The sequence below is a fragment of the Spermophilus citellus genome, assembly GCF_964194105.1.
Source record: "Spermophilus citellus genome assembly, chromosome: 5".
NCBI classification, from domain to species: Eukaryota; Metazoa; Chordata; class Mammalia; order Rodentia; family Sciuridae; genus Spermophilus; species Spermophilus citellus.
Genome location: NC_138186.1, coordinates 121,538,910 through 121,552,006, shown reverse-complemented (window position 1 = coordinate 121,552,006; position 13,097 = coordinate 121,538,910). Strand labels below are relative to the sequence as shown.

General features: G+C 40.4%; 1 protein-coding gene and 1 long non-coding RNA gene across 3 annotated transcripts in view; one reads left to right on the top strand and one right to left on the bottom strand.

Annotated features, from left to right (window-relative positions):
* Window positions 1-1,651, bottom strand: part of LOC308649128 — an 86,200-nt gene extending 84,549 nt beyond the window's left edge. The window contains exon 1 of one of the 2 annotated variants that reach the window (XR_014022008.1): window positions 1,514-1,651. This is a non-coding gene — a long non-coding RNA (uncharacterized lncRNA). Of the gene's footprint in view, window positions 1-1,501 lie in introns of both variants that reach the window. The other variant, XR_014022009.1, reaches the window with a different exon arrangement.
* HS3ST5 (heparan sulfate-glucosamine 3-sulfotransferase 5) overlaps window positions 1,571-13,097 on the top strand; it is a 263,151-nt gene continuing 251,624 nt past the window's right edge. The window contains exon 1 of the mRNA XM_081294508.1: window positions 1,571-1,692. The gene's annotated coding sequence lies outside the window, so the exon portion shown is untranslated. The remainder of the gene's footprint in view (window positions 1,693-13,097) is intronic.

Here is a 13,097-nt window from a genome sequence, read left to right as displayed (position 1 = left end):
TTTCCTGCGATTATATGGGATCCTTTCATTCAGGCAAGGACCACAGTAAATAGAACGTCGAATCAGTTCCCTGGACTGTTGTTTTCCTGGGGACAAGGTATAGGATAGAAAGACTAAATTGGGAAGATAAGTGTGCCTCTGGGCGTTGGAACTTTGGGACTTGGAAGAAGGCTGAACCCTGAGTTCCTTTTACCAGCTAAGCGGTGATGGTGATCGCCCCCTGTGACTCCGGATGCATACAGCAGCCCAAAACACCGCTGCTGACGCGGCCCGATCCTTCACAGCCACTAGTTCTTCAGCCAGATAAACCGGAGCTCCCAGAACACCTGTGTGCCCCAAGGTCTGAATGTGTCCACCTCACCCCCTTTATACCAGAAAGACATGTCCCAGCATCTCAGAGAATAGGTCCCTTCGACCTCTAAGTCCCGGAGCTCTACCATTACTGGTCACCTCCACAGGTTCCCCAGGCTGAGACCTCAGTCCGCTCAGGAGCCCTGCGCTCCCACCTGACAACCCCACTGCACTACTCGCCAGCGGTTCTGGCGCCTGGGTGGGACTCCTGGTGGCTCAGTAGCAGGACCTCCACGTCTGGGTAAATCCTCCTCTCCCCCTCCCGCCCCTTCTTCGCCTGAGGCCCTGCCCTTCCCCTGCAGCCAGCCGCTCCAGTGCGTGCGCCCATCTTTCCGCGAAAGACACCTGCGCTTCTTTCCCCACCCTTCTCCTCCTCCCTTTCCATGCGGTTTCTCCGCCGCCTTTGGGAGCTCCGGAACGGCAGCTGGAGGAGGAGCACTGGAAAGTGGGGAGGGCGAGGAGGAGTAGGGGCGGGGTGGGTGGGAAGAGAGCCGGGAGGGTGTGGACTGGCAGCCACTCTGCAGCTGGTCGCCAGGGACCTGGTCCCTCCTGCGCGCCCGAGTGATGGAGGGGAAGAGATTCGCTTAGACACACACACGCGCACACAGCTGGGCACGTCTCCGGGAGGCAGCTGCCGGCTCCAGCGCGCTGGGGGCCGGGCGGCGGCCGTGACAGCGCAAGCCGCGGGGAGCAGAGCTCCCTCACAGCTTGGCACTGGCGGTTGGAGGACGCAGGAAGGGAAGATCCTAACCACACTGACTGTTGCTCTTTTGGGTGCATCCTGAGGGAACGAGCAGCTTGAAGGTGTCACCGAAAACGTCCGAGGCTCTCACCCTCCGCTTGCGGGGTCCGGGGCTGCGCCGGTGCCCTCGCGGGAAGAGGAGGATGCGCACCTCCTCCCGCAGAACGTCTGCGGTCCCAGACACTGCGCGGACTCGGGCTACGGCGGCAACCCGTGCAGTGCCCGCGCCGCGGGAGCGCGCCCTGCCGCACCTGGCTCCAGTCTCTCGGGGAAGTGCAGGAAACGCGCCCTAAACTCCACTACTTCTTGCCCGCCTCCTCCCCCTCCCGGCTCCCCGCCCAGGACCTCACCGCGGCCGCCGCCGCCAGTGTGTGGGAGCCCGCCCGCCTCTTACACGCGCGCACGCACAGCTCTGCTTGCCTGCTCCCATTCACGCCGACTCGCTCTCAGCTGAGCCCAAGCCAGAGCATCTGAAACTCCTGGACCAATTGCCGCCCTCTGGGACCGCAGATACGGCCCCGTGGCCCGGCGTGACCGGCCGCCGGCCACCGCTCCCTGGGCTCCCGCCCGCGCCGCCGCCACCGCCGCCGGGGACGATGGTGAGCAGGGCGCACTGCCCGCCTCGCGCGGGGGAGGGGCTCGAGCACACTGGGCTGAGTGAGACCTCGTAGATTGGGGGGAAATGACAAGGGGAGAAAATCTCCAAAAGGAAGCATTCGTGTGTACCAGCCAAAAGCACTTTGTGGGGTGCGGTTTTCCGGGGCGCTACTCCGGGAAGACTTTTGAGTCGTTTGCTGGGGCTCGGGGTTAAACTAGTGGGAGATGAAAAATAGCGGGGGCGATTCCCCGGGTGAATTTATACTGTCAGTCTGAATCTCTTTTCCAGAGCGCTACCCCCAGCGCCGTCCTAGAGAGTGAACAAGCGTTCACTCTCTTCACCGCGCTCTGGCAGAGTTTGGGGGCTCATGCTCGGTCACTTCAGGGGGTGGCTTTGCACTGTCGCTTGGAGTTTTAGAGCAGCTTTAGGGGAGTGAGAGGTGTGAAGCCCGACCGGAGGGCAAGCGGGGAAAGGCAAAGGCTCAGTTAAGGTGTGGGAGGGTTGCCCTCTCTTTAGAGCTGGCCCCACACCACCAGTCCCCGCCACCTCACAGCCCCAATTCACTCAGCCCTTCCCACCCACCCTCAACAGGCACGCACACACTCCGGAGATGGATGCAGTTGAGGGGGTGGTCATATTGCTATTGATAAGAGGTTCAGGAGATCACTTTGGCTACTGACTGGAGCACTGTGACTCCTGCCCTGCCCCTGAGACTTGGTAGATCACCTTGTTTCAGGGAAGCAGGGTAAGAGCGCCTGGCCTGGTGTGGATACCTTTACCTGGAGGTTCCAGGAACACAACCAGCAAACCTCTACCGCAACTCCCAGGTCAATTCAGCTTGGTGGGCTCTCAGGCATCCCTCCCTGAGTGCTTTAGGAGACCCACCCAAGGGAGCTGCAACTGGGATCCTGGGATCCATGGTTTCCCCAGTCCTCAGCGGGTGGGTCTCTCTCTCATTCTTTCTCCTCTCCTATGAACAGTTTCTTCATGGAAAACATTGATCCCTTAAGGGGAGATTTAATATTTGCAAAGTGCTTTATATCATATTACTTCGTGGATACATTTAATTGCACTGTACTCCCCTCTGATTTATGTAAACTTAGTCTGATAAATAGCATGCAGGGTCGGGTTGGGCGGGAGCAGAAGTGGGTGGGCATCCTTTCTGTGACAGAGTTCCTTTCTAAACCAATTTGATAGAAGTAATTAAAAGTGGGCGTTTCTGAAAGATTTTGCTCAGGGATTTCTACATATTTCAGAGCTTTATACAAATAATTTTAACATATAATTCAGTTCAAATATATTTGTCTTCTTTTCATGGAAAAGTTGAAGAAAAGACAATAAAAGAGGATCACAGATTTGGATGTTGAATATGACTATTTAATAATGTTTTTATTGCTATCAATTGTGTTGCAACAGATATTTAAAATTTACCTAATGTGTTTCCTTCTAGTGAAATTCTTTTTAAAAAGAAATGAAAACAATTCTACTTACCTTTCTTCCTGTATTTGTTTACAAATGGTCATTTTTCAAAGTGAACACCAGAGCAGGCTTCTTAAAGAATAAAAAGTTATTCACCAGTGAATTGTGATATGATAGAAGGAGATGCTAGGAGACACATAATGATGGAAAGGAAACAATTGCTTACATTTAACTACCTCCTTTTCACTCTGACAGTGAAAAGAAAAACTACTCTGGTCTCTTCCAAGTTACGCTGCAGTATTTAAAAATGCTCCTTTCTCAATTATTAAGATATATGAAAACATCAGAACTCATATAAAATAATATTTTCAAATAGATGCCTAAGCAGATTATATGAGAAATTACAAGCCCAGTGTTTAATGGACAATTACAGCAAGTACTGGGCCATGGTTTCTAGATTAAGCTAGACTGCATGCTTGAATGTTAGTATTTAAAGTTGCTCCCTTTCACATCTTTGTGAGGAGGTGTTGCTCATTGTTTTGATCAGGCTTGCATTATTGTCCTTACCATTTTACACACATACACAGATGTTTTTGAATGAATAACATTCTTACTCACTGAATTTTTACTCATTCAAAATTGTATTTATTGAGAACATGAGTACACACAATATGCATAACTAAACTGGGGTGTTATTTTAAACAGGAAAGGATTATTGCTAGAAGCAGGGTGCTTACTCCTACACTGTGTAATAGAACTGTAGAGTAGAGGCTTACTTAGAGAAGCAGCTTCTTGCCCAAAGTAGGTGATCAACAAAGAGCTGCTGATGCAAAAATTATGGAAAATGTTAACTAGCCAACTTTGTTTCCACCCTAAATTCCACCATTATTCTCAACCCACCATGTCATTTAGATATGACTCAACTTTAGAGAATTGTTGTTGATTCTAATCTTCTTGCTCTTTGAATACTTTAGAGTAATATAACTATCTGTGCACTGTGTGTGATTTCTATGGAGCAGTGCCAGATCCGAATATGTCATTAGTATTCATTTGTGACTAAATGCAAATGTTCCTGTTGCATTGCAAAAGAACTTGACTTTATAGAACACAACAAATATTTTGTTCCTTAATTCCTCATCTCTTGATTTTTATAATGTCTCTTAAAATGCTATTATATGTAAATTTACAATTATATGTAAATAACAAAAAAAATGATTACTTAAGGTTTTACCTTTTGTTTTATTTTCAGAAAAAGGGATGTATTTTTGGAAATTTTAGTTCAGGAGAATTTTCTTTGACTTTCTTGACATGTCTGTCAGGATGGTCTTTTATTGTAGGAGCTCTCATTCATGATGAAATAACTCTTAAGGTAACTTCTAGTAAAATGTACTATTTGTGGAGAGAATGCTTCTTGCTAAAACTTCTTGGAATAGAGTGAGCAGTAACACTAAGATTATGTCATTGAAATTATATACATGCTTGTATATTTTATTGTCTGTATATTCATTATTTTAAAATTTCTTAATACATTTTCCAATAGTTTAATATCATAAAATTATTATAATTGAGTAATTTGTTTGACAATATAATTCTATTTTTAAAGGTAGAGTAAATAGTTTAAGAGGAGAGAGCAAATCAAGTTAAAAGAATAATTATTCAAACCAAAGATTTATCTCCATCTAAGCCCTGTCCTTTTGTCGGGAAGGGAGGTCAAAGCCAAAATATGTAAACTTTTCATTATGGGATTTTTAGTTTCTATTGAGAAAACTTTTGTTTAATTTTTTTCTGAGCTTACTATGAATTCTTTGAAACCAACAAAAGTTTAATTGTTTTCTGGAATTCAATTTAATTGTTGTCAAGTTTTATTTCTTGTAGAATAAGTGTTTATTTCTGAGAGTAGTGATGTTATCTTAACCTTCATAGAAGTGCAACTAAAGCAAGATATTAATAACTACATTTAAAAATCCCTGATCTAAGTCAAACCCACTTCAGAATATCTATTATTTATCCAAAGTAAAATTAAAAGATTACATTTGGAGATCCATACAATGTACAGGTAGGATAAATGAACCACTCTAAATTTCATATACAACTTTCATTATTATATCTTATTATCAATTAACATTTGGTGCAATGGATTATTATCTTCTTGAAAAGTTTATGAAAGAAAGCTGTCAGTATTAAGAAATTGTTGAATGGTTGACATGACTTTGGATCATTTTTTATATGTGCAAGTTTTATATGTAAATATATGGAAGTGTATGTGTATACATACACAAATGTATATGTGTACTATATTTATATATTTTTTGTTTGTGTATTTATCTATATTTTGTATAATAACTTTGAACAACAGGATCAAATCCCCTTGTGCTATATGTGGTTTGTGAAGAGGGTATCTTCTTGAGAATAATAATTATATATGCTCAACTAGTCTGAAATTAAAAGTTTGGAGAGTCTTGAACTTTTTTGAACAGTTTATTTAATAAACATGTATAATAACTTTTAGAATGTTCCTGACACTGTCCAAAGAGCTCCATCATTAAATTCTAGTAGCCAGTCTGTCATCCCCCATTTTGCAGACGGGAAATAGACAGGCAACATAATTATTATTATCCTCATTGGGGAGATGAGGAAACTGAGGTCTCAGCTGATTAAATAAATGACTCAAGCTCTACTCTAGGCCCAGACAATCCACTGTGCTGTGCTACTGCTCTTGAATTTTTGTTTTTCAGTTTGCTTAAATTTGGGGCTGAGTCTTAAAGCCAAATATATGCTAGCTGTTGAGATTTACAAGAGTTTTCAACTTAGAGTGAATTCTTAAGAAATTTTTGAGGAAGGCTGTTGTAATGAAGCAGTGACATAACCTGAACCACAGCCACACTTAAGCATAGTGCTGTACCTTAATGTAGTTTTTAATGGACTCAATAATTTTCTAAGGTTCAGCTGCTTTTAAATTAGGCAACTTTAAGAACTGATGCTATACTTAAGTAGTTTTAATAGCAGAGAATCTGATACTGAATGTTTTATGCCTCCCATAATATCCTTATAATGTGAACTTGAACAGAGGTCAGTGTTATGTGTTACCATTTGGTACATGCAAAAGAAATCACAGTTTTATAGAAAGAGTGAAATGAGACCTTCTCTGCTCAAGCTTTCCTGCACACAGTAGGCATTAATGTTTACTGTATGAACTGAAGCAGGATATTCTACAAGTGGCTTTTCAGGGGTGAGGAAACTTCAAATCATTTTATAATTGCATAGATTTTTAAGATGTGGGATTTAATATTGGATAGACATTTTTCTTTTCATGATAATCTCAGGACATTATTATTTAGGGAGCCCTGTGGAATAATAACTTGTATGAGATGGAGTGGCCTGAGAGAAGGAGGACGATGGTGTAAGAGTGTGAGATAATAGTGTGATTGAAATGTTTAAATTTAAAAATAGACAAAAGGAAGAATGTCTGTAATTGTGGCTTTTTTTGGAAAAGCCATATAAGACATAATTAACATTAAGTAACAGAATCTTTAAACTGCTAATGAGGGAGCATAACCATCCTATCATAAATATTAACAGTCTTACTATTTGAGTATAGGTTGGGGAACTATTCAGAAACATATTAAAATGTCACTGTAATGCTCTTTACCATAGTTAACTAACTCAAGTCAATGAAAACTCACAATAATCCCAAATGTGCCTCAACATAAATAACGTGTTTATTGTAGTACAAGAACTGGAGTCAGACAGCTGGCTGAATTAGAATCCCTACTTCACTGCTTATTAGCTATGGCATCTTGGGCAAATTACTTAGACTTTCTAATTCTCAGTAATTTGATCTGATACATGGAAGTGGGAATGCCATTTGTATACTTTCTTAAGATGATCTACATAAAATGTCTAACACAACACAGGTGTGTTGGTGCATGCCTATAATCCCAGTGGCTTGGGAGGCTGAGGAAGGAGGATACCAGATTCAAAGCCAGTCTCAGCCACTTAGTGAGGCTGTAAGAAACCTAATGAGACCCTGTCTCAAAATGAAAAGTGAAAAAGACTGGATATGGTTCAGTGGCTAAGCGCCCTTGAGTTCAGTCCCTGGTACACACACACACACACACACACACACACACACACACACAAATGCCTAGCACAGAGGTTCAGGAAGCAGTAGTTGATAACTGCTGCCACCACCATCATCCTTAATATCACATAACATCATTGGACATGGTTAAACATAATTGGGTTCATGATGCTCATCATAAGTGTATTTGAGTTGGCTGGTCTTCACTGAAAGTCACAGGTTCTTTGGATTCTCTTACTGTGATGGAACTGGATGAAGAAAGACATTTGTGTCTCAAGACTTAGGTTGGATGAAAGTGTTACTGGCTTTAAAGGCCTATGGTAAGCACAGAAATTGAGATTCATAGTTTCATGCAAGGCCCTGTTATATATATTTACACAATTCTTTGGAATGTGTATCCACTTCTAGAGTATATGGGAAGAATAAAAGTTTTTGCTAAAGGCATTGGAAAATTTTATTTCTCTTTACATCCAATATGAGTTAAATGTTTTAGGATACATATTATTTTTTTACTCTCATATTTTACATCTGATAGAATTTATTGTATAAAGGGTAAAGTTCTTTGTCTACTGTGGCAAAACTTGGGCAACCTGACTAAAAAGGTTAAGTTTAATTTGATTAGCTGTCTTTAGACTTAATTAATTTTGGTAACCACTCAGCTATTCGAATTTTATGCTTATAAGGCTTAGAAACTCAAGACCTTCAATGTTATATTTTTCCTAATATATACCCATTCATCCTTTTATCTTGTAAAAATAACAAATGATACTAGCTAACATTTATTTATTTTTCTATGTACCATGAAGTATAGGCCTTAATGCATTTCACCCCTGTGAAGCATTTGGTGGAACATGCCATTAGTATTTGCATTTCATAGATGAGGAAATCAAGGCTCAGAAAGGTCTCATAGCTAGTGGGGTGGAGCCTTGACTCAAACCCACATCAGCTGGCTCCAGCACACACAGGTAAGCCCCACATTAACAGACTTCTTTGCTGCCATTAGCTCCCACTTATTAGCCCTAGATTTCCAGGCCTTGGAATCCATGCACTGCTATTTCCTAGTGTCTTCCCTGCAACAAAAGGAACAGTTTAATTTAAATAAATATTAATTTCTTGGTGTTGTCATATCACACTATTTTCATATATACATTTAGTGGCCACTAAAATAACCAACTATTCCATGTTAATTTTAGCAAACTATCAAACCTGTTTTTAAGAAGATTTCCATAGGTCTGCCAAGATACTGCTGAATAGTTGAATCTGCACTCTGTGTGCAGTGGTGGGAATTGACTTTGTCAAAGAGTGGGATTTCTTCATCTGGTGAACCAGCTGCCCATGACCCGAAGTTCCTAATTGCCTTAATTTTTCTGAGCTGAATGAAACAGTTGGGGCCAGAGAGCACTTGGAAGGAACACTTCTTCCCAAGGACATAGGATAGAGAAGTGGCCAAGCTCTTCATTAGGGAGCTCCAGATACTCTCAGAAAGAAGCTCTATGTCTGCCCCTTCATATCATGGGCCAAGTGCCATGGGAAAAGGGTGAAAAGAACACAGGCCCTATCTTGAGAAGCAGTTATGTGGTCCACAGAAGAATTTTCAGGCTTTTTCTGGGTATTCTCAGAAGAATCCTTCAGATCTAGGATTCCAAGGATCATGGATTCCAAGGATTCTCAGAAGAATCCTTCAGATCTAGGATCTGAAGGATTCTTCCCTCCTGAGAATACCCAGAAAAAGCCTGAAAATTCTTCTGTGGACCACATGACTGCTTCTCAAGATAGGGATTGTGTTCTTTTCACCCTTTTCCCATGGCACTTGGCCCATGATATGAAGGGACAGACATAGAGCTTCTTCCTGAGAGTATCTCAGATCCTGGAAGCAGAGAGCTGAGGCAACCAAAGGGACCTGGGTGCAGGGGCAGAGAGCAAGACAGGTACAAGGGTTCACAAGATTGATGGGCCATGGATAGATGGATTGCTGATGGGAAGGCTTCTCTTCATTCAGTATGTATATGTTTCTGTTTTCAAATCTAGACCAGATGTATGGTCCTGACTTAACCCTGAGATCTGGCTCTTTAAACAATACTGTTTCCCACTGTTATGAAAAGCTCTGCTGTGCAACCATAAAACCTTACTAAGTATGTTTTATGGTTTTATGTTTTAATTGTCTATAAATGGAATATTCTTTTCTTAATCAGATATTTATCTTAGTCACATACCTTGTACACTCTGAAATGGATGACCAGGCAGTCAAGGGTTACTCCCAAATCTGTTCTACCAACAACAAAGGGCTTAAGGGTTTGCTTTGTCTTGTTTATTTATTTATTTGGTTGTTGTTGTTGTTTGTACTGGGTATTGAAGCTGGGAGTGGTCTACACTCTATACTCTACATCCCCAGTCTTCTGTGGTGATGTTATTTTTGGTGATAGATAAGTTGCCGAGGAGGCTGTCCCTGAACTTGCAGTCCTCCTGCCTCAGTCTCCCAAGTCTCTGGGCTTACAGGCATATGACACTATACCTGACAGGGCTTGAGAATTTTATAGACCTTTACTTTTTTAGTGTTACTTCTTTTCCAGTGCTTTGTTATTTTTATCTTCTTTGATCTCAGTATCACCTGCCCAGATATTTAAGAAAAGTGAGAAACCAAAGAGAAAGTTAGTTACAAAGTTAGAAAAGTTAGTGGGATAACAGTAGTATCATAGGATTGTTTTGTGTATCTCCCCCAATTCCCACCTCTGGTCTGTCCCCAAGACATGACAATCCTGCCTCCTAAGCTATCTCACCAGCACCAGTGCTACTACTTTAGTTCCGGTCACTGGCACTTCTCACATGACTCATGGTAGTCTCTTTATTAACCTTGGGCTTCCATTCTCTTCAGTGCTTCGGAAAGGTCTTCTGACTACAAAGCTGACCATGCAGTTCCCCAGCTTAGAAACCTGCAACATCCCTTGCCTACAAGATCAAGTTTAAAGTAACTTAGCTGGCTTACTAGCTCAACCTTTCTGTCCCAATAACCTGGCCTGAGACTCCTCCTGTCACTCCTTGAGGAGGGCCCTGCAATTGGGTTATTCCAAACAAAGAATCTACTATGCTTCTTCACACATCCATGCCTTTGCATGTGCTGGTCCCTCCGCCTACATATTCTTTCCTGGTCTAATTTATTTTCTTACCCCCATACATATGTGCATCCCACCCACCCACACCCAAGCCAGAATGGGCTAGCTTTCTATTTCTCTACTATAGTATAGATCATACTCCATTATGTTATTTTCAATTCTCATCCTCTCCCACCCATATACACTCATTCTTTCCTACCTTCTCCAGTACTCGTATCTTCACTGCCTAGTACAATATCTGGAACATAAGAAGCATTTATTTTATTTTTTATTGGAGAAACAATCATCTTATCTTTCCCTCTGCCTGAGTAACATTGTTATGCTTTCCTCTCTGTCGCTAATATCTTTCAGTAGTCATTTATTGAGTAATGACTCTATGCCAGGTAGTATGGAGGGTATTGAGGATGTAATGACTTAGTCTTTGCTCTCATGAAGCTTGTAAACATAAGAGCAAATCCAATTGGCAAAGAAACAAGTGTTCTTCCATTTGCTAGATGATGGGAGAAGATACAGGGAAGACAGTGCAGAAGAGGGTTCGATTCTGCCTGGGAGAACCAAGAAAACTCCACCTCTCCTTCTTTTCCCTTACTAGTACTCTTTTCCCTCTTCTCCAGTATTCCAAATATCTAGAATAACCATCCACCTATCAAAGTTATTAATTTTGGAGTAGTACTAGGGATTGAACCCAGGACCTTGTGCATGCTAGGCAAGGGCTACCCTACTAAACTACCCCCAGTCACCAAGACTATTAATTTTTTTTTCTTTTGCAGTATTGGGGCTTGAATCGAGGGGTGCTCTACCACTGAGCTATATTTCTTACCTTATTTATTTATTTATTTATTTATTTAATACAGGGTGCCACTAAGTTGCCAAAGCTGGCCTCCCATTTTCAATCCTCCTGCCTCAACTTCTGAGTCACTGGGATTATAGGTGTGTGCCACTGAGCCTGGCTAAAACTATTAATTTTTAAGAATAGATTTAGGTCTCCATTTCCCCAATATGTATCTATAGAGAATTTAAACAGTTTTTATTTTTATGTCTTACCTGCAAGATTAAGAAAGTTTCTGAAAGTTCCAGAATAGTCTATGAGCTCACTTTTTAGGTTTTTTTTACTATTCAAATTCTTTTGAATATACTTGATGATCATGTTATGTAATTAAATTTATTTCTCTTTATAAAGCAAGGAATTTATATTTAACCAATTATTAGTATCTACTTAATGTCTTATAAAAATCTGATTTCTTTTAAAGAGGTGAGATAATTATGAAACTAAATTCTTTTGCCATGACCAAAGTGGAAAATTCAATAAGGCCAAGACTAACTAATAGCATATGATAATCAAATTACAGTTCTTTATCTAGTACTCAAGGAATAGAAATTGCCTGTTGATTAATGTATTTAATACCAAACATGTGGAAGCAATTCTTTTTAGATGTGTGTGTGTCATTCCTTGGTAAGTAACCATACATACAATTAAAATAAATTACCTTCAAAGATATAATATTCAGAAATATGTAATATATAATACACTATTCTCTAAACTCATTAATACATTAATATAGTATACAAACTACAGGTTGAGCATACGTAATCTGAAAAGCCAAAATCCAAAATGCTTCATAATCTGATATTTTTGAAGCACTGACATGATAATACAAGTGGAAAATTCCACAGCTGATGTCATGTGACAGGCTACGGTCAAAATGCATTGCACCAAAATATTGCATGAAATTAACTTCAGGCTATCTGTATAAGGTGTATGTACAACATAAATTGAATTTTGTGTTTAGACTTGGATCCCATCCACAAGATATCTCATTATAAATATGCAAATATTCCAAGATTAGAAAAAATTCCATATCTAAACATTTCAAATAAGGAATACTCAACTTGCATAATAACCATTTAAGGTGACCACATTTATTATCGTATATTATTTCTAAAGTTAAAAAGAAAACAGGATCAAATATCTCACTATATCATATTCTTCACTACCTTTTTTTATTGGTTGTTCAAAACATTACAAAGCTCTTGACATATCATATTTCATACATTAGATTCAAGTGGGTTATGAACTCCCATTTTTACCCCAAATACAGATTACAGAATCACATCGGTTACACATCCACATTTTTACATAATGCCATATTAGTAACTGTTGTATTCTGCTACCTTTCCTATCCTCTACTATCCCCCCTTTTAATACATTAAAGCATTAACTAATGTTTCTCTAGTTATGTAAACATTGCAATCTCATTTTTATGTCTTAAATCTGAGAGAAAACCATGAGCAATATAAAAGTAGAACCAAGCTTGTCCTTTCTGTTTTCACTTAAAAGTTCACATTCAAATTCTTATGTATTTGTGAGGATTTAACTATATTATTTTTTTAAAAAGTACCTTAACTAAGGGATATATTCATATACCCCCACCACAGCTTTTATATCTTTTTGGTTAATAAGTAATTATGTTGCCTTGAGAAAGTGTCTAGTTTTATTCTCTTGCAACCATGAAGTGATTTGTGATTGAATTTCATCTGAATAATGATCAACATTCTTGGTCTACAGCTGGTTCTTTACGTACATTAAAATTTCCAAGCCCAGCAACTTACCAAGGCCCCAAGCAACTCAGTGAGACCCTGTCTCTAATTAAAATACAAAAGAAGGAGGAGGGGCAGACTGAGGGTGTTGCTCAGTGGTTAAGGACACCTGGGTTCAATCCCCCCCAAGAAAATCCAAAATATTGAAATGCTGGAAAGCTAAATGTAAGACTTATATGTGTTACAAATAGGGTATCA